Below are 22,048 nucleotides of genomic sequence, written 5' to 3' on the forward strand. Positions count from 1 at the left end.
GAATAATTGGAATAAGTATCTGCCATCTGAGCCCTTGGTGCAGCCACTAATACAGATTGAGATTTGCAAGGTTTGGCCAGACCGTGTGTTAAAAGTGCTCGCATGTACAGACTAAACTGCCTTGTGGGCTGGGGAATTACAGATGGGCCTCATCAAAATCTCTGAACATGCCCAGTGCACTTGTATGGCAAAACAGGCAGATGTGAACAGGGGGTGAGCAGGAGGTAGAACAGGCCATGTTTATTCTAGCCTCTTATCAGCCCGACTTAGTAGAAGCTTTATGTTCTGTTGGGGTCTGAGGATTCTGTGTGTGTAACATCCTGTGTTGTGGAACAGTATATATATGATCAGCTGTGTACCCTTCACACTTTATGGGATCAAGGGTCTGGAAATGGAACAAGAATGTAGAAATTACAACTTTTCATTACATGAATCTTTCTAATTTCAGTAATAAAAAGTAGCTTTGTTTTCCATAAATCATAAATCTATTATGGTCAGGAAGGAAAGAGAATACAAAATATACCTGAGGTATGGCTCAGTCCCACCCTAGCTCTTTATCAGGATAATATTGCCTAGCTTAATATCATAAAAATGTTTAGCACAGGGACCTAAGTAACATTTCATCCATGTCTGGATTTCTTCTGGGTGACTTTACCCTGTGAAACATTTATCTCCCTATCTTCCACCACTGCAACACACACACCAGAGACCCACTCTCAAGGAACTGTGTTTAAAAATGATTCACTGCATGTGTTTGGATCTGACACATTTAATTATAGTGCTCCATCTGTATGAGATAATACAGAAGAGCAATTGAGAAGAGTCAGAGAGGTGCTAGGATTCAGATTGGATCCCAGATGTTTTGTGTGTGAAAGAATGATAGAGGTTAAAAATTGGGGAGTTTATAAATGGGCATCAGGAGGCACATGGTGATTGAATGTAATTACTTCATTGAAAAGGAAGGAAGCATGAATTAACAATACAAAGTTAGGGGTCTGTCTATCAGCATGTTAAACAACAGTCATTTATTAACATCTAAGGTTACCTATACGTTATGGATATGACTTTGTTACTTCCTACTGCCTTGCTCAGGGCTAAAATTTGAATCTGTGAGCTTCAGAGCCAAAGATGTCAATGTAAGTACTTCAAGGTAATGAACTTGGTCCCAAGGCTGGTGTTACCAAAGATTTATTTCTGTCCATCAGGCAGTCACTGAACAGACAGTTTTACAAGTTTGAGTAGTGAGACCAAATCTTCACCCGTCCTCAGAAAATCCAAGTGTGAATAGTAGTTTTAGGAATAGCAGTAGTATTATATAGGGAAGCTTGCCAGAGAGTAGCACCCTCCTCACAGGGACATAAGCATTGCTGCTCGACCTCATGACCCAGACATGACAGGAGTCTGGCAGACACTTGTACATTAGTTCTCACCGAAGTTGTGTGTTCATTTGGGGCTCTGGCTAAATCTTTCAATTTACTATTGTCATAGCAATAAATAAATACAGAGACTCAGCATGATTGTTTTTGTTTCAGACAGATTGTCTTCCAGTTCTTCAAATGTTGCCTTCCATGATGAGATCATTCCAACCAATACTTTTCAAGATCTAGTACTTAGAAGTCACATCGCTGGACTAATACGGTATCTAAATGGATAGGTAAGTGCTGCAGCTTTGCTGCTTTTCTTGGTAACATACTGTGAATTATTTATGCCAACTCTTTGTTGTCCCGGAGGCTTTGATGAAGGGAGAAAAATGCCCAAGTATGCAGCTTCACTTATAGACCACAGTAAAATGGTTTCTAAAACAGATGTGTCAGCAGGTAGTAGAGTTGGTTACAAGCTGTTGTAAGGATAGGCTGACCACCTACATGGATGTCATGTATTAGCTGAAATTGCAGCAAGAGAAAATTTGCTGGATCCTATCATAGAGGATCTGTTATTAACTGGGTATAATAAGTATATTTTTTTCTCTCTTAGATCTCTGTGAATCTGGTGTTATATTAACAGTATAGCTTGGGAAAACTGTCATGCACATCTTGGTTTAAAGAGCTACATGAGCAGGAGCCTGACTTTAGAAAATAATGTAAAACTGTTAATGAACACTTTTCATCAGAGCATGAGCCAGCTGGCTCCCATTTCTGTAGTACCTGAACTTCACAAAATTTTAGTGCATGTATCCTCTGTACAAATGTCTCTGTAATGGCACACCGTTCCCTGTTTAGCAGTTGTGAATGGCACACACATTTATGGACTTCCAAAGAGAGCTAGTCACGTAACACACTTTTATGCATTCCTGCGAGTGCCACGGTGCATCTTTTAGCAATTTTGTACTTCTGAAGATCTTTGTAGTAAAGGCTGTGAGTGATTTTCTGAGGATGTCTATGGGAAAGCAGCATCCTGAATTTAGTTACATTGTTACCCAGAAATACCCTGTTGTTATGATATCTAACTAATGTCTCTAATAAAAATGAGAGAAGACAAATGGGTGTATAGCTACGTTCATCACAGAGACAAGGTAAGTGCATTTAATTGTTTTTATATATGGTATTATTGTGAAAGGCAGGTGTCGTCTTGTCCATTGCCCCAAATTCTGCATGTCTTTGCTTATGCACCTTCTATTACTGCCTAAAACAATTGCCTGTAATAAAGTAGGCTGCTGAAGAACATGTAGATTCTATTACGTATGCAGCTGTTGCAACATTTTTAATTCAATTTGTTAAGGGATATGGACATCAGCTCTATTAAATTATCTGCCTGTGAGAAATGTGGGATAGAAGGGACCATTAGCAAATGCCATATGCTAACCTCAGCCCTGTCCGCACCATAATATAAGTTATGAACAAAGGCATATTCCCATTTGTAGTTACCTCATATGAAAGAGACTTATAGGGTCATCACATCCATTGTTCATGCAGACTAAGGGATGAGGTTTGGGCAAGGGAAAGAGGACACAGACAGATGCAAAGCTGTGTGATGGATATGCCTGATTACAGCATGAACAATAACTGAGGAGAGAGGATCGTGCTGAGCTTGCTGCTGTGAACTTACTCAAAATTTAATGAGCCCAATCTGCCACCTTTGCATCCAGCAGGAATTTTGTCATTGATTGGAAAGACAGCAGAATAAGGCCCAATATCAGACATCAGGTAATGTCATTGGTGCACAGTTTTGCTGCTATTCTTTTTAAGAGATGCAAAACCACTGGTAACAACGCTTGCACATGCTCTTGTCACTACTTCACAGAAAGGTAAGCTAGGTTACAACATTTTATCCTCTGCTCTAAAATGACTGCTGTACAGTTACACCTTGAGAAATACCCATCAGCTGTCATGACTTTCAGTTCGCTTCTCCCATGTAGTGGCCTAATTACTAGTCTACCTTCCTGCCCAGAGAGTAAAACCTAATCAAAGGGTTCTGAGGCTCCTCTAATTAGTCCTTACCTTCCAAAAGCTGGGAATACAATCCAGGATTTTTTACCAGCAGACCCCCCTTCTAGCTATTTGATTATACTGTTTCCTTCAAAAGCTTTTTATTGGAGTGTTTCAGTCCAGTTTAGACTACTTCTTTTCAGACCACCTTATCTTGCTTTTCTTTTAAGAGGTATTCAGTATCTCACATCATAGTTTGCTGGCTTAGGACTAGGCTTTCGTGTACCTCCATAGTAGAAGTAATATATAACGTCAAGAAAGAAGCTGTCTAGAACATAATTACTTGCAGTCTTACTAGTAACTTGGAGTCATATTTAAGGTTAAATTTCACTCTAGGTAGTCATGAAGGCCAATCTGATTAGTAGTGTTTGTGCACAGAAGTCATCTTTGATATTAGATTATTGCTGCTTTTTCCCTATCAATTTTTTGCCAGTGTTCATTGATTAAGTGTGCTGCTCCAGGCACAAATACATAAATAAATAGAATCACGTCCTGAAGTCCTGCAGTTAATCAATGGGCTGGTTTTTAAAAGTTTGCAGATCACATTACAAGGGCAAGTGCTATTGCAGGTTCAGCAGATGTGGCTGCAAGCTGTGATTTTGCATGCAAATGTGATTTAAAAATAAAACAGTGTCTCCCTGAATTTCAGCTCTCTGGTTTCAAAAATGGCCTGTTCACTCAATGTTTTGCTAGAATGCATTTATTTAAACACCTTTTTATGTGATGAGGCTGGCACAACCAGAAATTTGTTCCAGCTTTTCTTACTATTCTGTTCTTTGCACAAGGCAAACGGAATTTCACATCAGAAAAGCCTACTTTAGCCCATCTTCACTGATCAATATCATTGGACACAGTGCCCTAATATACACTGGCAAAGCAATTAACTCTTATTATTTTGTCCGATTCCTAGCCTGAAGGGACTAGGTGGAAGCAGTGTTGACTCAGTGCAGTTGTAATGGAGATGAGCAACTCAGTGGATCTTTTAACATGCCATAATAATGATTTTTTTCCTTTTGTTTGATGTACAAAAGTGTCCATTTTGTTTTTGTCAATATGTCTCTCTCTTTTCACTTACTGACATTCTTATATGTGGCATTTTGACATTCTAATAATATTCTTAAGGGTCCTTCCAATATTAAGATGATATTAAAAAGCTGAGAATGAAATAAACAGGTTTGTGAAAGTTTTGTAGGCGGAACTGTACAAGCACAGATTTCCACAGATATAATGTTTTAAATTGATAAGGTAAGTAAATAATGGAAGAAGTTTTGCCCAAAATGGCACAGTGCAGTAAGGAAGACCAATCTGAACCTGGCTGTTATTTCCCGTTATCCATTAACTGATGCTACTGTCCCTCCTTACAATCTCACATAATGATGTACTATCCATATAAGAAAGCAGACTCCAGTGCTGACTGTGATCTCACCCGTAAGTGTTTAACTCCATCTTTATCAGCAGTATGTCCTAATATATTACTATATCCTAAAGTAGCTAGAGAAAGTAGGACTCTTTTTATTGATTTCTATAGACTTTTAATTAGGTCCTCACACAAACCTGCCTGAATCTGTTAGAGTTACTGGGAGCTTTGTCAACAATTCCACCCAGTTCAGAAGAATATTTATGCCCCTAACTTCTTAAGTCAGCAGGAGACTTGCTGTAGAACGGGGGACATCTCTGTGTACCCCCATCATCCTATGGAAGGGTTATACATGCTTAGAAAATTTTGAGCTGTCATACCAGTGCTTTTAAGTCAATATCAGCAGTGGCTGAGGTCCACAGATACTAAACTAACCTTGTGTTCTAAATACCTGTCTATTAAATACTGTGTTTCAGTGATGCTTATTTCTGCATACCTAAGTGTCCTTACTTACTCTCTTTTCCACAGCTAATACTTCCTTATAGTTTACTCTTTCACATTTATAACAAATATGTTCTTCTGAAATGCAAAACAGTGGCAGAAATTGTTGTGTGGAGAGAATTCTGAGTAGAGTCTGTATCTGTGATGAATCTTTATTTTAACAAGTGGATTAACAAACATGAAGGGAAAAGCTTTTGAGGAAGAGAGGGTGGTCTTTTTCTCATCAGGCTGCTAATATACTCATTCTCAACCACAACTGCTTTGAACCATCATGTTCCAGTATACATTACATTTTAGCCTAAGCTTTTTATGGATCCTGTGATTTTTAAAGGAAGGGGATATCTGACCACAGACCACAGGACTACTGTAAGTAAAGGTTATAAAATGTTACATGAAAAATCAAGAATCATCCTGTAGGATTTAATTTTTTAGTACCAAGTCACCATGGGCCAAATCCTGCTTACTTATGTTATAGCCAAAGGGTGTTTTGTAGGGATAGGTTCAGTAGGGATTTGGCCTCATCTCTTTCACAAGATCATTTTTGTCTAGCCTAGCTGTGGCATGTCTGCACAAGTGCCACTGTCTGTGAGTTGTCTAGCGATCAACAGTGACAGCAGAACATGACACTGTTGTGCGTTGGCAGATAACAGCAAACAAATTGACCTTATGTATCACACATGTCAATAAACCAAACAACTCTATTCGTTTGAAAATAACTGCTCTTTCTCTTTTTTCCTGCTTTCTCTCCTCTTCCTGCTCCCCCCCCCCTTTTTTTTTCAGTAGGTAGAACCAATGGTGCATAATGTAGACATCTCAGTTTTGATTTAGATAGTCTTCATGTACCAAGCTACAAATCTTCTGAGTTTGAGTGCCTATTGTGAGGACACAAAGCCAAGGGCTGCTGTGTGTTATTCCAGGTTCTGAGACCAATAGTCCAGTAGTTAGTTGTTTAGTACATCACCCGAGCTTGGGGTATCTTAGAGCAGAATCCTTTGCCTTTTATGTCCTTTATTCCTCTACAAAAGACTTACAGAATTGAGGATGGTTTATTTTGTGCAATGCAGATTCACTCTTTCTCTACCACATTCTCTGTTTCATACTTGTCCTATATGCTGTATACTCCTTCCTGTACCAGTTACCTCATCATACTAGCTGACCTCTTCCTGAACAGTTCCCATTTTAAATGGAAGTACATAATGTCATCAGTTCTTTGTGATTTTTTGTTTTCTTTTTAGAGCAAGGATAAATAAGGAAAAGGCTAAAATGCCTAAGAGCCTGCACATCTGCAACTTCAGGAGTTCAGCATTGAAAGGCATCTACAACACATTGTTCAGAAAATACTAGGCAGACAGCGTAGCTAGTGAGTAGGATCAGGGGTATCTGGACTCTAATGCCAGTACCTTTGTGCTTCTTGCTAGCATAATTTACAGTGCCTTAAATGAATTAGTACCTGAGCTTTACTGGTCTTGAAAGAACACCTATGCATCGTCTTACTTTGACAGAGCAGGTAATCACATCCAGGAGAATTAACAGACATGTAGCCATAAATTCTGGCATTTAAACTTCAGATAAGGATTGGAGGTGAAAAACTGGGTTGGGAGCTAAGTAGATGCTGTAGCTTGCAAAATACGTCCTAGGCATTTGGGCAGAAATCTGGAAATCACAAAGTCAAAGTGTGCAGAAGTTGTTTTTAACTCAGATGATCAGTAGTTCCTGCCCTAATTACTTGTTTGCACTCCCAAAGCTTATTAAAGAAATGAGGAATATTGATCTCTAGGTCTCTTTCCTCCAAACATTAGATCTGTGTTCAGATAGACCCCTTTCCCATTCAGCTTGCTAGTGAAGTGACCAGAATTTCCAGTGGTCAACTCCAAAACATTCTCATATTGAATGCCCAGAGGTGAATTATCTAGTAATGGAAGCCAGCTTTTCAAGTATCCAGTCAGCAACTGAAATGGAACAAAGTAAGGGTCTCAAGCAGAGCATCTTTAACCGGCAGAGGTTAAGGACGCTATTTTTTTAGTGTCGACAGTAGGAACAAACCAATTTCTAGTCCAGTTAGCTTTGTCCGGTCCAGACTAGAGGGGAAGCACCAGTGACAGAGGGCCTTTGAGGAAGGAGTAAAACAAGATGAGAGAAACATAACCTTATCTTTGCTTTCTTCTCATAAATCACTAAATGTAATAATGTGTATCGTTAGTTAGTGAATTAAGAACACTCTACAGAAATCCTCTTTTTACCAGCTTGAAGATCTGGGACAAAACACTGGTTCTGTGCTGTAAGTTTATATTGGTCAGTACCAGATAACTCCCTGCAAACATCCTTGAACTCTGAGTTAGTTTGGACCTTGATTTTTCTGCCTGTAAAATGTAAAGAATCTATATGTGCAAAAGTAAATGTGTATGTGTAGCCTGGATTGCAAGTGCTCGAGTGCTCAAGGAACCCTCTGTTGTTTTGTTTCCTTACTGTTCCAGCCTACAACATCAAGTCCTATATCCAGCAGTCTCTGTTACTGGACAAGGGGTTTGCTTTCTTTGGCACAGTTCCTGAGAAAGGCATCTGTAAATATAGGTATTAAAAAATTGTACAGCAGACTGCTTTGAATCTCTCTCAAACATATATATACACACATGTCTTTATACCCACCAGTGATTCCACTGGCTTGACTGAATCATTGCTAAATTACCTGAGTGTAAAAGGAGAATCAGACCCACCTGCTTAGCAGAAACCCCTGTACTTTATTTTCATTCTGACTGAAGTGAGAAGGATTCTGTGCTTCAGCTGTCAGCAGTGAGACAGTAGATATCACCCTTGGAGCTGCTACAGACAAGCAAGAGCACTGAAAAGCTACTGACAGATTTTTATTTCTGTTAATGGGAGGTTTAGGCATTGATGTGAATACAAAAGAACATAGTTTTCTCTATTAGGTACACGTGCCCGGCTTATGCATAAGGGCTCAATGTCACTCTTGTTTGCGTTTTCAAAGGGGATCTGTTTTTCTTCTTTGTTCTATAACTGGACACTTTCTGAAAGGAATGTTTCACTGCTTTCCTCTGCACTGTACTACATTTGGCTTGATTTTCTTTTCTTTCCCACAGCCTCAGGCAATTAGACTGTTAACATAGTTACTTGTGATGAGGGATGGGAGGAAGGCAGAATCTAGGCTCTGAAACAGAACAGCAAGCCATATGATTCTGCAGTGCATCCCTCTTGTCCATACTGCATAGTCATTAATAAAGTCCCATAGGTTTCTCACCATGTGCTCTCATGCTCAGAATCTGGGCTGCCCTTCACAGGGGAGTAAGGATAATGCTGGTTTGGCTCTTCCCAAATTCAAATAGGTCTAACCTCTGGGACTGCTCTAATTTATTGTCTACAGCAGCTCTCTTGCAAGCCAGTGACAGACAACCTAGAATAGGTGAACTACAAAATACTTTGTCCGGGTTTCCTCAGATCCTTGCACAGTAGCTTTATTTAGTGGCAAGGAAGAACAGCAATCAAAGATAAATATTTGTGTGTAATAGATTGATAGGTCTGATACAGACAAAATTTTGATCTTGGAAAGAAATTCAGGTTGGTTGTGAAATTAAAAGTCTAAGACATTCCTTTAGAAAATGTTTCTCTGCTTTAGCTTCAGCAAAGTTCCACTTTTCCTTCATTCTTCTGACTGAAACTGTTTACTGAAGTTGACCTGGATTTACAAATAGCTGATTTTTCATTAAAAGTTTAATCAAAGCCTGTAAGAGAATTTGTGTGGAGCCTGTGCCTCAGTTTACCATATAACCCAGATGGGCTTGGGAAAATTGCACTGTCATGCTTGCCTTGTATTGGATCTTTGCAATGGAGATCCAGGAATTAAGATTCTCAGGCAGGCATTTGCAAACCCTGTTCTCTGCAGCAAGCACTGCCTATGTGAAAAACAACAAACCAAGATATTCTTTACATATGGATGCACATATATATTGAAAATTTGTTTTGAGGAAAGAGGGTATCTATAGTGAATACAGATCACTTATATCCTCTAATTTTCTAGCTTAAATACTGCACAATTTGATGCCTGCTTTTTTGAGGCAGTTTGCTCTAACAAGAGTTAAGCTTTGTGTTTGTCGACAGCATTGCAGCAAAGGGGATGAAGTAAGCTTGAAGGGCAGAAATGATGTACTGCATCTTTAATAGGGTGTGTCCAATCCACTTGCTGCAGTCTTTGCTGCAGTGAGGTTTAAATTGGGCTCTGACTGTCTGTCTTGTTAACCCTCATTATTTAATGATAATTGGAGATAGTGACCATATTCAGACAGAGTGCTAATATGGCTGTTAATCTGAAACCGACAATTAGCCCCTGAAGGGTGGGAAACTTTGTACAACATATATCCCCAGCCTAGTCACCCGTGACTTGACTTAGTCCAAAAAAACTTTTACACCGATTCTGTGCTGCTTTAGTGAGTGAAAAGGTTCTCTTGTATATAAAAAGGAGCTAGCCAGAGATTTCAGCATTCTGTAGCATGCTGCCCTGTTAGTAACTTCACATGGTCATCAAACATTTTCTGCAGCAGTTGCTGAATGTTGCTAAATCAATTTGGCACGTAGAAGAAGGAGATTATTAGGCTGTTGAATTTCCTTGAGATTTTTAACAGTCCCTTAACCTCATTTTACATGTAGTCATAAAAGCCGCTGGCTTTTAAAAGGACTGAGAAGCAGTTTTTAGAGGGTGAAAAGACAGAAGTGGTTTTGAAATTGTATACTCTGCCTTCACAACTGCAGTGCTAGCTCTACTGTGCTGGGCAGTCATTGATGGGGTATTGGTTTAGTTACACGAGGCTTTCCGTAGTATCCTGAGTGCTTGTTCTCTTCATGTAAAAACATCCATCCATAACAGAAATACCATATTTAAATCTTGTGAATTTGTGTATTGCAAACTTGGTAGACAGCGTTTGCAGTTATTTTTATGTAAAAAGACGACACTTTCTTAGCCTACCTTGTAATTTATTACTATTCTGACACAAAGTCCTGCTATAAGAAGAGTTCCAATGTCACCAAATGTTACTTGCTGTTTCATGCTCAAATGTCCTCCTTTTTTAATTGAGGTTTTGAACATAATATGTATCTAAGACTTGATCTTTCTTCTAAGAAACTGAAGTAGTGGCAGATGTTTTGTTAACCTAAATCGAAAGGTAATACTTAACCAAAACAAAACTATAATTTAGGATATCGGTTTAATAGCAACTTGCACATTCTTACAGATTCATGCTGCTAGCTCATTTGTATGCATGGGCTCCTGCAGAATATGTGGAATCCAGATAAAACTGATCAGGCTTCCTGCTAATATTAAGGACTGATTGCAAGATCAGCCTCTGTAATTGTAACATGGCAGACATAATTTCTGCTTGTCTGTGAAGTGTTCACTGTACTTTTGGCACTGGAAATGAGATAAGTTGTTCCATTTCTTCTGATGACGTGAGAATTCACAATTCTAAATCCCGTGGAGACTTCAGAGAAGATCGCAGAAAACTATAAGCAGACAGAATTTCACTTAGAATTACACAGCACACATATTTTCAAAGAAAGTGCAGAGCCAGACTTCAGAGCTTATTGGGCGATGTTACAGAGCAAACAGTTTTAGACGACACTGTGCATCAATTAAGGAACAGTGAAATGCTGCTGATTCATCTGTATCTTTACTTTCACTTCCATGAGCTCTAGTGCCACCAAGTGCCAGTCCACAGTAAGAAAGCAGCCCTGCCTGACACAGACAACTTCCAAGTGATCTTTTTCAGGGAATGCAGTGATCTGCAGCAGGTGGGATCAGAGCTAAAATAATCTCTGACACATAGACATATGAAGTCTTGAAGTTGGGATTTACAGCATGGATTCTTCCAGACCCTTAAACTTACTGCAATTTAGCTATTAATAACAGATTTAGCCACATTCTCATCTTAAATTTGTTGACTGACCTGATAGAAACAATGATTCAGCAGTTTATATACCAGACATAGATCCTACAGCACAGTTCAAACCAGAAAAGTACCAGATGCTTTGTTCGTGATCATGTCCTTTTCCTCACAAGCCAGAGATTCAGCAGAATCATGAAGGGGTGGCCTGAAAGCCAATGTGAAGTTGCTGGGCTGGATTTTGCATGGAGGGGAAAGAACAGGAAAGGATCTTACTCTGTTGGCCTCTGAAATGCTAGTTCTGCAGGTGACAGGAAAAGAAAAGGAAAGGAGAAAGGATACTAGTATGAAACTGTGGCAGCCTTAAAGCAGTGGTGGATGAGACAATACATCATATGAATGCATTAATCTTATGTAATCTTAGAGAAGCAAGCTTGCCAGAACTGACGTAAATAGAGAGCTGGAACATTTTTAGGTATATACTCTTCTTGATCCTCAAGTGGACTGTATCTGCCAGGACTCACTGTGCTGGTATGTTTTTCTCTATACCACTCAAGGTGATCCAGATTTGTCCTGCATTCCTTCTGCTGTGTTACAAGAAGGGAATAATGCCTGGGTTTTAGAGCTTGGGTGATATAAACTCTTGCTGTTCTTTTCCCATTAGTAGAGCTTTGCTGAATTGCACCATCTCTGGCAGTGTATTATTAAGAGGTGGGTCTTTTTTAGTCCTTGATTTCTTTTGAACAAAATTTGGAAGATTTTATATTGGCTAATTATACTACTACAGCAGTCTGTGTACTATGTACTACTACAGCAGTCCTGTTAATGACTGGAATACTTGTATAAAAAATTAAACGTATTGACTGCAGTATGAGTACATAGCCTTGAGTCTTTTGCAGGAGATCCCTCTCAGAATGGAGACTCTAGCCCGGTGAAGAACTGTTCCTTACAGTGTATTTTCTAATCACTACTTGCATATGAATCTAACTAACATTTCCTAAGTAGGCAAAAACTGGAAGTAGCCAACTGATAGATAAGGCTATATGAATTTTCCTTTTCTATCTTAGAAGAAAGAATGCAGAGTCCCTTAGCCCAGGGAAGACAACCATGCACCTCACCAGGAGATCAGCCTGTTTCCTGCAGTGCTGAAACAGTTTCCATGTTCATAGGGCTGGGGGTGGCTTCATCAAATTGCAGACCAAGTCTGCTTCTGCCTTCCGTCCCATAAAACAATACATTCAGCTGCTACCTATGAATCAGTCATCCCATCTGGTACTCACTGAAACCAAAGAGAGCTGAATCACCAAACTGAAAAGATTCAGAGCTGGTCCCTTAACTGATGGATTTATATCTTAAGATGTGAGAAACATTCAAAGGCCTGAGCAGTGTCAGCATGTCATTGAAGGCAGCAGAGTGGTGCTGATTTACAGCAACTGAGATCCAGCATTCTCATTTGCTTTCTAATGCAGACTTTGGACTAGTAATTACAGATTGCACACAAGCACACTTAAGAAATGCACGTATTTTCTCTTAGGACAAAAGGCAGTTTTGTGGGGTTTTTTCCCATTTCTTAAGTAGTTTAAGTAAGTCTCTGTATCTCAAGACTGAACTAATGTTCCAGGCTAAAGGCTGTCATCTCTCTATTTCTGTTACTGCATAGGCTTATAAAAGAACATGTGCCTGATTCTGGAATCCCACAGTACTTAATCCTCCACCCTGAAAGCTGGTGTTGGATCAAGCACTTTGTCTTACTCTGATTAGTCTTTGATGTCAGTAAAGCAATAATGTAATCAAGTCTTCCTGCCTTTCTTGTGGTGCAGTTTTGAAGAACAAATTAGTTAATGTTCTTAGACTGCTGTGTTAGAGATAAGTATTATTTGGGCTGAATTACTTGGGCAGGGTATTGACAATCTGTTCCTCTTCCATGTCTATACTGAACTCACTAATTAAAATTCAGATGAATAGGAAGACAGAGGGAAGCTTTTTCTTACCTACTACAGAGAGTTACTAGTTGCCAGCAAGTAATTTTACTTTCTTTTGCTTGGTTGGTTGATTCTGCTTTGCTACAGGCAGTGGATATATTTCTAAAAGCCTGGCAACAGTGATCTGACGTCAGTCCAGGCACACTCCTGAGGAACAGAAATAGAGTGGCTTGTCAATGTGTTCCCCTTGTGAGTGAGCTACATTATGCTATTGCAGGGATAGACTGTGTCTTAGGTTTCCTGGCTGCATAGAGAAGTGAAAAACATGATGCTTGGCCTGGCTAGAGAGTGGGGTTATAAACAGTGCTGGTGTTGGATGCTTGGTACGTGCTGAGGGCATGGATCTCAGCACACCAATAGCTGTTTCCCTACAGGAACAAGTGACTGCTTGTCACCTGATGACAACTTCTGTGCATAGCAAAGTGGCAGGGCCGCTGTCTTCACAGAGCAAAATACTATTCTATGCAAGGCAGTGGTTCCCAGTTCCTGTAGGACCTGTGGAGCGAACTACTGTAGTGAGTTACCACTCAGCCAGTGACTTCTGGTTCTTCTGGGCTCCCAGTTACTCAGAATATGAAGTTTTACTAAAAAAAAAAAGTATGACATCTTCAGAATAAAATGGGATTGGCATAGTATACAGGGGGAAGCCTGCAGAGGGTATTTATTAGATTACTGTGAAGATTGTCTTCAGAGTGGATTTTAAAAATCCAATGACCACTTGATCACTTTTAAAATTTTAGACTGCCACGTATGGCTTTGAAAAGTTAAGGTGTTTTGAGTTGTAGTTCATGTGCATATCTATAGAGAATCCTTACAGAATATGACTCTGCAAATGCACTTTTTGTTCTCACGCAGCAAATACCAAGAGCATAACTGAATGAAAATATTATTTCATCTTATGTCTCTGTATTGGAGGAGGAGGTAGTTTTTCATGTAGAAGATTAAATCTCTTCTTGTTTGCTGTTGATATCTGCTGCAGAAATATTTGAGGCAGGCAAGGACTTTAGTAGGAAATAACTTTGCAGAAACCGAAATACTCCACACTAACTCTTCAGTTGTGCAAATTGCTCCTTCTTCATGGATTTATGTGGAGCTGTTTTCATTTGCTTTGCTTTTACTGCTGGCAAGGAACCAGCCCATTGGTCCCAGATATCACAAACTGTGCTGTAGCCTTGCCATAAAATAGTCCAGGGCTGTTTCCGTTCTGCAGCGAAGAGCATTCTCTCCTACCAGAGGTTGGGCTACTCCCTGCTGAGTCTGGGCTAGCACTATTGTTTTCCACGCTGATCTCTTAGTGGCATCTAGTGTTTAACATATGTAATAGCGTCTTCTCGCAAACATTTGGGGCTGCAGTAACCTTGAGGACTTCCCCTGAGATAAAACATTTGTAGATCTCTTTTTATGGAGAATATCCACTCCCAAGTGAGGGCTGTAGGCTTAGGCCTTTTGAAGGAAAGCATTTCTAATACCATCCTACTCCTCACATCCTGGTGCTTGCCTTTGATTTTGGTATTTAGTGAGTCTTTTCTTAAACTTTGATATATTTGTCATTAATTCCCACTCCTAGGGATTTAGGATCTCCACAGCCCTCAGTACTGATCTCCATTTCCCCATAGCAGAGATTTTTCCCTCCCAGTACAGTTGTAAAAATTGCTTTTCTGGAGGGATGACACAATCAAATGGATTCTTTGTTAGAACAAACATCATGCTATAGGAGCATCAAGACACCAAAGAGCGTGTCTGTAAATGTTACTGGCAGAAAGTCTGCATTCAAGCTCTGTACCCCTTTTGTTAGGTTTGTATGGGGAAGGGAGGGGAAGAAGGCAGTACATAGCACAGCCATGAGCAGCAGTGGGTAAGTTAAGAGATACCCTAAGGGTTAATGCCAGAGGTCTTCACACCTCTAGACTATACTGCTCATAGGTATTCATTATTTTGCCTGTTCCACCCCATTCCTGCAAGCAGTGAGAACCAAGCATACTTTGCTTCCTTTTTTTCTCTGTTTTGGTCTCCTTTATAAAAGAAAAAAGCTCTACATTCCGTATATTATATCATGTGACTGATGCACTGCACAGAGCCAGCGTATTCTCTTGAAGGTCTACATATGCAAGAGAGGTGCAAAGCTTTGAATGTCTTCTAAACTTTTATTTCCAGAATGGAGGGGTTCCCAAGAGGAGAAGTATTCCACCTCTGGAGAATGAAAACTGCATGAGACATTACAAGAAATTTCCTTTAAAAAGGAAAGCCTGTTTCAAGGCAGAGAGAATTGTCATACACAGAGGACGTTTAAAGCGCTGAAGACAGTCTCTTATCAGCAGTACTGCATGCATCAGGCAGTACCCTAGGAAAAGTGATTATTGTATTGGTATTGTTTCTCACTTTTGGGTCTTCATATTGTGAATATGTCCCTTTCCTCTTTTTCAGTGGAAGAAAAGGGAAATAAGAAAGTTGAAGAAAAAAATTAGATAAAACTCATAAAAAGAGTCAATATTAGGTGAATGGAGAAGTTCTTAGGGCTAGGAATGTATCATTCGTGTGCTCATTTATTCCTATGCAAATGGAACTGAGTCATAAGAAGCATACAGTCTATTTTTTTTGTTCTAAAGTGTGCATCACTTAATAAAACTTCGTGCTTGTTCAGAGCATTACCTATAAAGATCTCTAAGCTGCTTATGCAAATAAATCAAGCCCTGCAAGTAAAATATAGGGGGGTTGTCTTTATTGAGGATGCAAAGAATATGCTGTATCCAGAACCCTTAAGTTGTAGATTAGTGCTTCTGAAGAGTTGCATATAACCATTAGTTTTTTGCAACAAAATAAAGCATATCCACATCTTTATAGGTCCATACTAAGTGGAGATTAGTCTGAGCCACAAAATACGTATCTGGGTATTGGATTGGGTGACTTCCTAGGTGCCTTTATTGTTTGTGATTAGGTCTAGAAATTGCAGCATTTAGTATTAGCTCGAGCTCATCAGTTCTAAGATCTTGACTTGATTTTTCTTTTTATCAGCATTGATTTATTATTTGAGGAATAATTACATAGGAGAGTAGAGACAAGAAGGCATCAAACTCCTGTGAGATCAGAGTCAGATCCTTCTGCTGTTGCTGTTCTCTGTCCATCTGAATCTACATCTCCCCATCACCAAGCAAATGTCTGTGACTTTTTTTGTAAGGAAGCAACCTCCAAACCAAGGCAAAACAATCATTGCTTTTTATAAAATGTATCTGAACTCCTTAGGAAAAAACACTCTACTCCTGCATGTAACAGGGTTCCAACTTAAATAGGTGTTTTTAGCTTTCTGGTATCCTGACTGCCAAAATCAGAGGCTTGATTTTGTAGTAATACTTTTCATATAGACTTCCCTGGAGCAGAGGAAGAAGAAGAGTACTGCTTTTAAAAAAGGAATTAATTGATTGTAGTCAGCTGAAGACAACTCCTAAGAATTATTGGAAGCTCATTTCCAGCCTTGGAAATTTTGATTAAATCTGACCACACTACCCCCTGCTGAGGACACTTTCGGGAACAAGCTCTTCAGACATTAAAGATGTAAGAGATACATTAAATATAAAATAGTCGATATCCATGATTCAGCTGTGATGGATAGATACCACAGGCATTGCAAGAGGGCTTCTACTAATAGGCACTTTGGAATTAGCCAGTGATTCTTAATGAAAATGCCTGCCAGCACTTCCTCCTTTTAATCTTTCACATGATCTCAAAAAGGAGGGAGGAGCAGGATTACTGGCACAAAAGTAGAATATAAATTCAGGGTTTGCAAGCCTCTTGGTACTTGTTTTATTGCAGTTGTGCCATAGTGGCTCCAGTTGATGGTTCTGGTCTACGTGATAGCAGAGAAGCAGCAATAAGAAAGATAAAAACTCAACCTGGATTCATACTGGTGTAAATAAGCAGAGTTTCTGTCTAAGATACTAACTACTGGCTAGAGCAAAATGTATCCTTCATTGATTAACACTACTTGCAGTTCATGCTGTTACACCAAGAATTTTGCTGAAATATTAATCTTACTAAAGTTAGTCTGACCATTAAATACTGACTTTGTCTCTCAGCTCAAGTGTTGGCAAAACACCTTTCTATCTGTTCTTAGTGCTAGAACAAACTTTCATCACAGCTTTCCTTGGCTGTTCCATGCATTGTAAATGTAGAATAATTATGCATTCAGTAATCTTTTCCTTTATCCTTTAGTCTTTTGCAATGAAATGTCTCTTACGCGTGGGTGAAGAATGCTACAATAGCAGCAATAACACAGTTTATTCTTCTATCAGGAAATTAACTGAGCTCTGTTATATCTCACTGATTATAAAACTGGTTTAATTTTCCATAGTAAATGGGAACAATATAACATAATAAACCCCACAGCACGTTGGCATTGAAATTAAGTATTTTATCAGCAATACATTTCTACAAAACATTTATCTTCACAATAATTATTCAGTCAGATAGCACAAGGGGGCCCAGGCATATTCATGGTGTGAATGGTGTCATAAAACAGATACTGCCCTGGGGACACTTTTTTGCTGTTCCAAATCTAGCAGAATTCTATGCTTCCTTTTCACAGTTTCAAACCATTCAGGGAGCTGCTATATGCAATTGCTTACATAGAAAACAGTATTAGAGTGTGAATATGTCTTTTAATATAGTTAGGAACAAGGGGCTGAAAACATAAGCCTATGACTATTTAGTTCTGTGGAAATCAACAACTAGATGGAAGAAAAGCCGTCAGTATTACAGCTTTTTCATAGACATGTACCAGTTTGAGAGAGAGGAGTTTAAATCAACCCACCAGTTGTGAAAACGATCTTTCTTGAATTTATAGAGTTCTTCCTCCAGCATTAAATGCTCTTTGATAAAACAGCAAAAGAATAAAATACAATGATTGAAACAGAGTGTGGGAATTTGGAATCCCCAGGCTATGTCCCAAGCTCTGAAAATTTGTTTAACACAAAGATTGAAAAAAAATGAGATTTTGCTTTTCCCTTCACAGCAGTTAGCCATGGAATATAAACAGCAATGCCACCTCAACTGTTCTTCCTCTATGAGTTCAAGTCTCCTTTTAAAAACCAGTGAAATCAGTTCCTTTAAGCTCATTTTCTTTATTTTCCTGGGCCTGTTCTTTAGGCTGATTTACTGTGAAAAATGGAAAGGAAGTGACTTCAGTATTTTTGAAGGAAGAGTTATTTGCTGTTTGCTTTTCATCATTCTTAATTTGTAAAGCTCAAGTCAGTAGCTGAGGGAGTTTTAAATAACCCAGAGTTTAAGTAGATACAAGACTCAGACACATACAGAGATTTCCTTCTCTAATGATCTAAGGATGAGTTGATAATGGTCATTTCTTGCGGAAGTTTCTGGTCTGTTTCAGTCACCTACTAAAGAGATCTTGTGTCTGCCACTCTGGCAATAGGATCAGAACCTCAGTTAATGTAAATCGTAGAAACACTGACATTGGTGGAGAACTGCTCATTTAAAGCAGCTGACTGTGTATTCTGCTGTTTCCTTAAATCTGCTGACTTTGCTCACATAGTTTTATGGCAGGCTTCATTTGGGTAGCTCATACCTCATCAGATCAGTTGTTGACAGGACAAGGTAATAGAGATCTTTATCTTCACAGATTTTGTAATAAAAGCTTGAAGTACTGAAGGTCTATTTCTGTCAAACTTTCTGTTATTCCCTAGAAATAGCCACAAATTCCAGTCTAGCATTTTGATTATGAAATTTTACCTAAGGCCACTGACTTGCAAAACCTTCATCAAACAGGCAGCAGTCTTTCAGACAAAGGGAATTGCAAGATAACCTCTGCCTATGCCTTCTGCTGACCTTTTTAAAAGAAGCTCAAAAGCAAGATAAAACAACTTAATATCCAGCTGTTGGGAAAGGTCTTGGCATCATGACTTGAAATACATCAGTCAGATGATCTCCAACTGAAATTAATATCACAACCCTTTTTGACATTCCTGAGACCAATGTTTGGGTGAAAAGCAAGCAAAACAATTTCTTTCAGTGAGGCTGTACTGATTTACATCAATTGAGGATCATGACCACTGAATGAATTACTAATATGAATAATAAAGTCTGGCTTCCAGCAGTTATTCATTCATGAGCTGAAGAGTTGAATTTGCTGCTGGCCCACGAGGCTCTTTCTCAGTGCATGTGGCAGCAATAAATGGACTTAAGTGAATTATAGATGATGAAGATAGTTAAAAGCAATTTTACAAGTGAGATCTCTGAATGCTCTACCACTTGAGGTATCACTTCCCATTGTGTTTCATTTCAGGAATATTGGATTTGGGACTCAACATTACCTACAGGAGTGAGGTATTGGCCTTCTCACATTGAGTAGGTGGAGATAAGTAAGCAAAGGCATACATCGTGCTGGCATTTGCAGCATTGAACATACTCTTAAGTGTTGCAGCTGTGGTTTTACACCTTGCATTTTCTAATGAAGCAAATACCCTACTGAGCTTTGCAACTAATGCAAAAGTTGATTGCATGATTGATGCTTTGATTTGCATGGATAGAATTCATGCCTGAACAAAGGGAGAGATTACCATCTGGATAAAATGCAGACTAGATGGGAAGATTCTTCTGTCTTTCCTTAAAAAGAAACAGATGGAGGAGGGGTAGAGAAGCTAAGCTTTGAAATTTTAATAAACTCAGACATAAAAATACAAAGCTATTAAAATGGAAACGCCAACTAACTGATTACTCAGAACCTGTTCTTCTGACTTAAGGATACATCAAGGCAGAAATTTTCAAAGCTGCCTAAGGGCTCTTGTAGTCCCCATTCCTGTTTAATTGAAAAGGAGTCAGGTTTCAGTAGTCAGATGGCTTTGGAAAAATCTTCACAAAATCATGAAACAGAGATGATTACATTTCATCAAGAATTTCTCCTGAGAAAAAGTGATAAACCTGTCTAACAAACTATTACCTTACTCAGCACCGTATTACCACAACTCAGCAGTGGCAAAATTGTATTGGAATCAACAGCTCTACCCCATTTGGACTGCAGAAATGCAGGGCTGACGTGCAGGGAATCCAGGGGAACTACATAGCACTGTGTCTGCAGACATGTCCCTTCTAGGGGTACTAGTCATGCCAGTTGCTGCTGATAAGGGGAATTAAAGTCCTCTTGACCTCCCCAAGAAATCTGTGCCTGCCTATTATTTGATTGCAGATCTTGAATTCATTAAAACTGGGAGATTTTGAACGTTGCTGAACCCAACTGAGTAAGCCATGTGAAGACAGTATCTACACAGCTTCTGAATTTGAGCTGATAATCTTGTGTGGCACAGTGCTGGGGACATGCAACGTTGGGTCTTTATTAACTTAGACATACCCTAGCAAATCTAAGCCTGAATGGCTTTCTGAGAAACTCACTGTTCCTACATTAATTTCAACAGGAATTAAGGTAGTTTTAAATTCCTACTAGGCACCTTTCAGCATCATTAAGCATCTAAATACCTTTACAAATCTGTCCTCAAGACATATATCGGTTTTGGACAGGAAATCTCCTGTCCAAATCATGTAATTGCTTTTGGTATTTTTACACAAAAGCAACAACTTGTACATAGCATCTTCTCCGTTACTGGTCTTCTCAGAAACATTGTTTACCCACAGTTCTGCTTGTTTGTCAGCGTAGAATACCATGAAGGATAACGGTGTGTTATCATATGCAGTTAGCCTCCTGGGGAATTTGTTACTCTGTCCTATTCAGAGTAATACTATATACCCTGCTTAAGAAGCAATTTGTACTGTATATAAATAAAACAAGGGAACAGTGAACACCCATTCATGTTAGACCTTGGGTCAATGAGGTGTGCACAGAGCTGCTATATATTTCTTCCAATGAAGAAATTATTTCCTTCCATCACTGCAGGAAGATGGAACATACTGAAATATATTTGCAGAAGAGAGAGATCTTGCAATAATGCATGAGATGGTGTTGGTTACACAGTCTTTTGCTTACTCTTTAGCTGTATATAGGAGAAAGTACTTCCGTACAAGTTTGTCATTGTCCATGCGATAATCAGAAGGTAAGTTTTAGTAGCTGTACACCTCAGTTTAGTTAATGAATGGTTTGCCCTTTCTCACAGCTGTGCTGGTGCAGAATAATGCAGAAAAAAAAGAGAGTGCCAGTGAAATTTATGGCAGGTAAATAGTGGTTTTGTTGAAAAATTGTTTACAAATATCGCTGTTACTTTAACAGAACAACAAAATGAACTGACAATAGGGTAATGCAAACTAAGTAACAAAACTAGCATTATCATACAAGCGTTTGCCTTATTTGGGTAACAAAATGTGCAGTGAAATATTCAGCTATAATATATCTGGGCTATGAGATTTTCAGATAATATGTTAAATATTGTTCCATGATAAAACATGTACAGGCAGATGGAAAAAAACATTGTTTTCTCCAATTTGTGGTGTATCTATGCATTTGCATATTTAATTGCTTATCTTGCTTACTCGGCTGCTTTTTATTTGTGGTTTCTGCTGGTGATTGGAAAATAAGAGTCCAATTCTTAACCAGACCTCATCATTCATTGGCTAGAAGGACTGTCTTATTAAATTAATGAACAGATGGCTTTAGTTGTAATAGTAGTAGTTTTTTAGTTGGTGTGCTAAAACCACTCACTGTCTTGCTGAACAGCATGGTTTTGTTATTTTATGTTTTTCTCCATGCTGTTTCCATGTCCTTTCTCTTGCTTTAAATGTCAACCAACCACTTGATTCAAGTGCCATCTTTTTTGTTTGTGTATGCACAGAACCTAGCTAGATAGGATCCAGGCTTGTGACTAGAAGAGTTCTTAAGTGTTATCCCAGGGAAAACTTTTTTTTCCTTGTCTTTTCCATTAATTCAATGGAGGCTACAATTCA

At 39.0% G+C, this 22,048-nt stretch overlaps 1 protein-coding gene across 1 annotated transcript in view; it reads left to right on the forward strand.

The window, feature by feature from the left end:
• Positions 1 to 1,514: 1,514 nt before the first annotated feature.
• Positions 1,515 to 22,048, forward strand: part of DOCK5 (dedicator of cytokinesis 5) — a 113,456-nt gene continuing 92,922 nt past the window's right edge. The window contains exon 1 of the mRNA XM_069801059.1: positions 1,515 to 1,654. The gene's annotated coding sequence lies outside the window, so the exon portion shown is untranslated. The remainder of the gene's footprint in view (positions 1,655 to 22,048) is intronic.

This window comes from Haliaeetus albicilla, chromosome 13 (genome assembly GCF_947461875.1).
Source record: "Haliaeetus albicilla chromosome 13, bHalAlb1.1, whole genome shotgun sequence".
NCBI lineage: Eukaryota > Metazoa > Chordata > Aves > Accipitriformes > Accipitridae > Haliaeetus > Haliaeetus albicilla.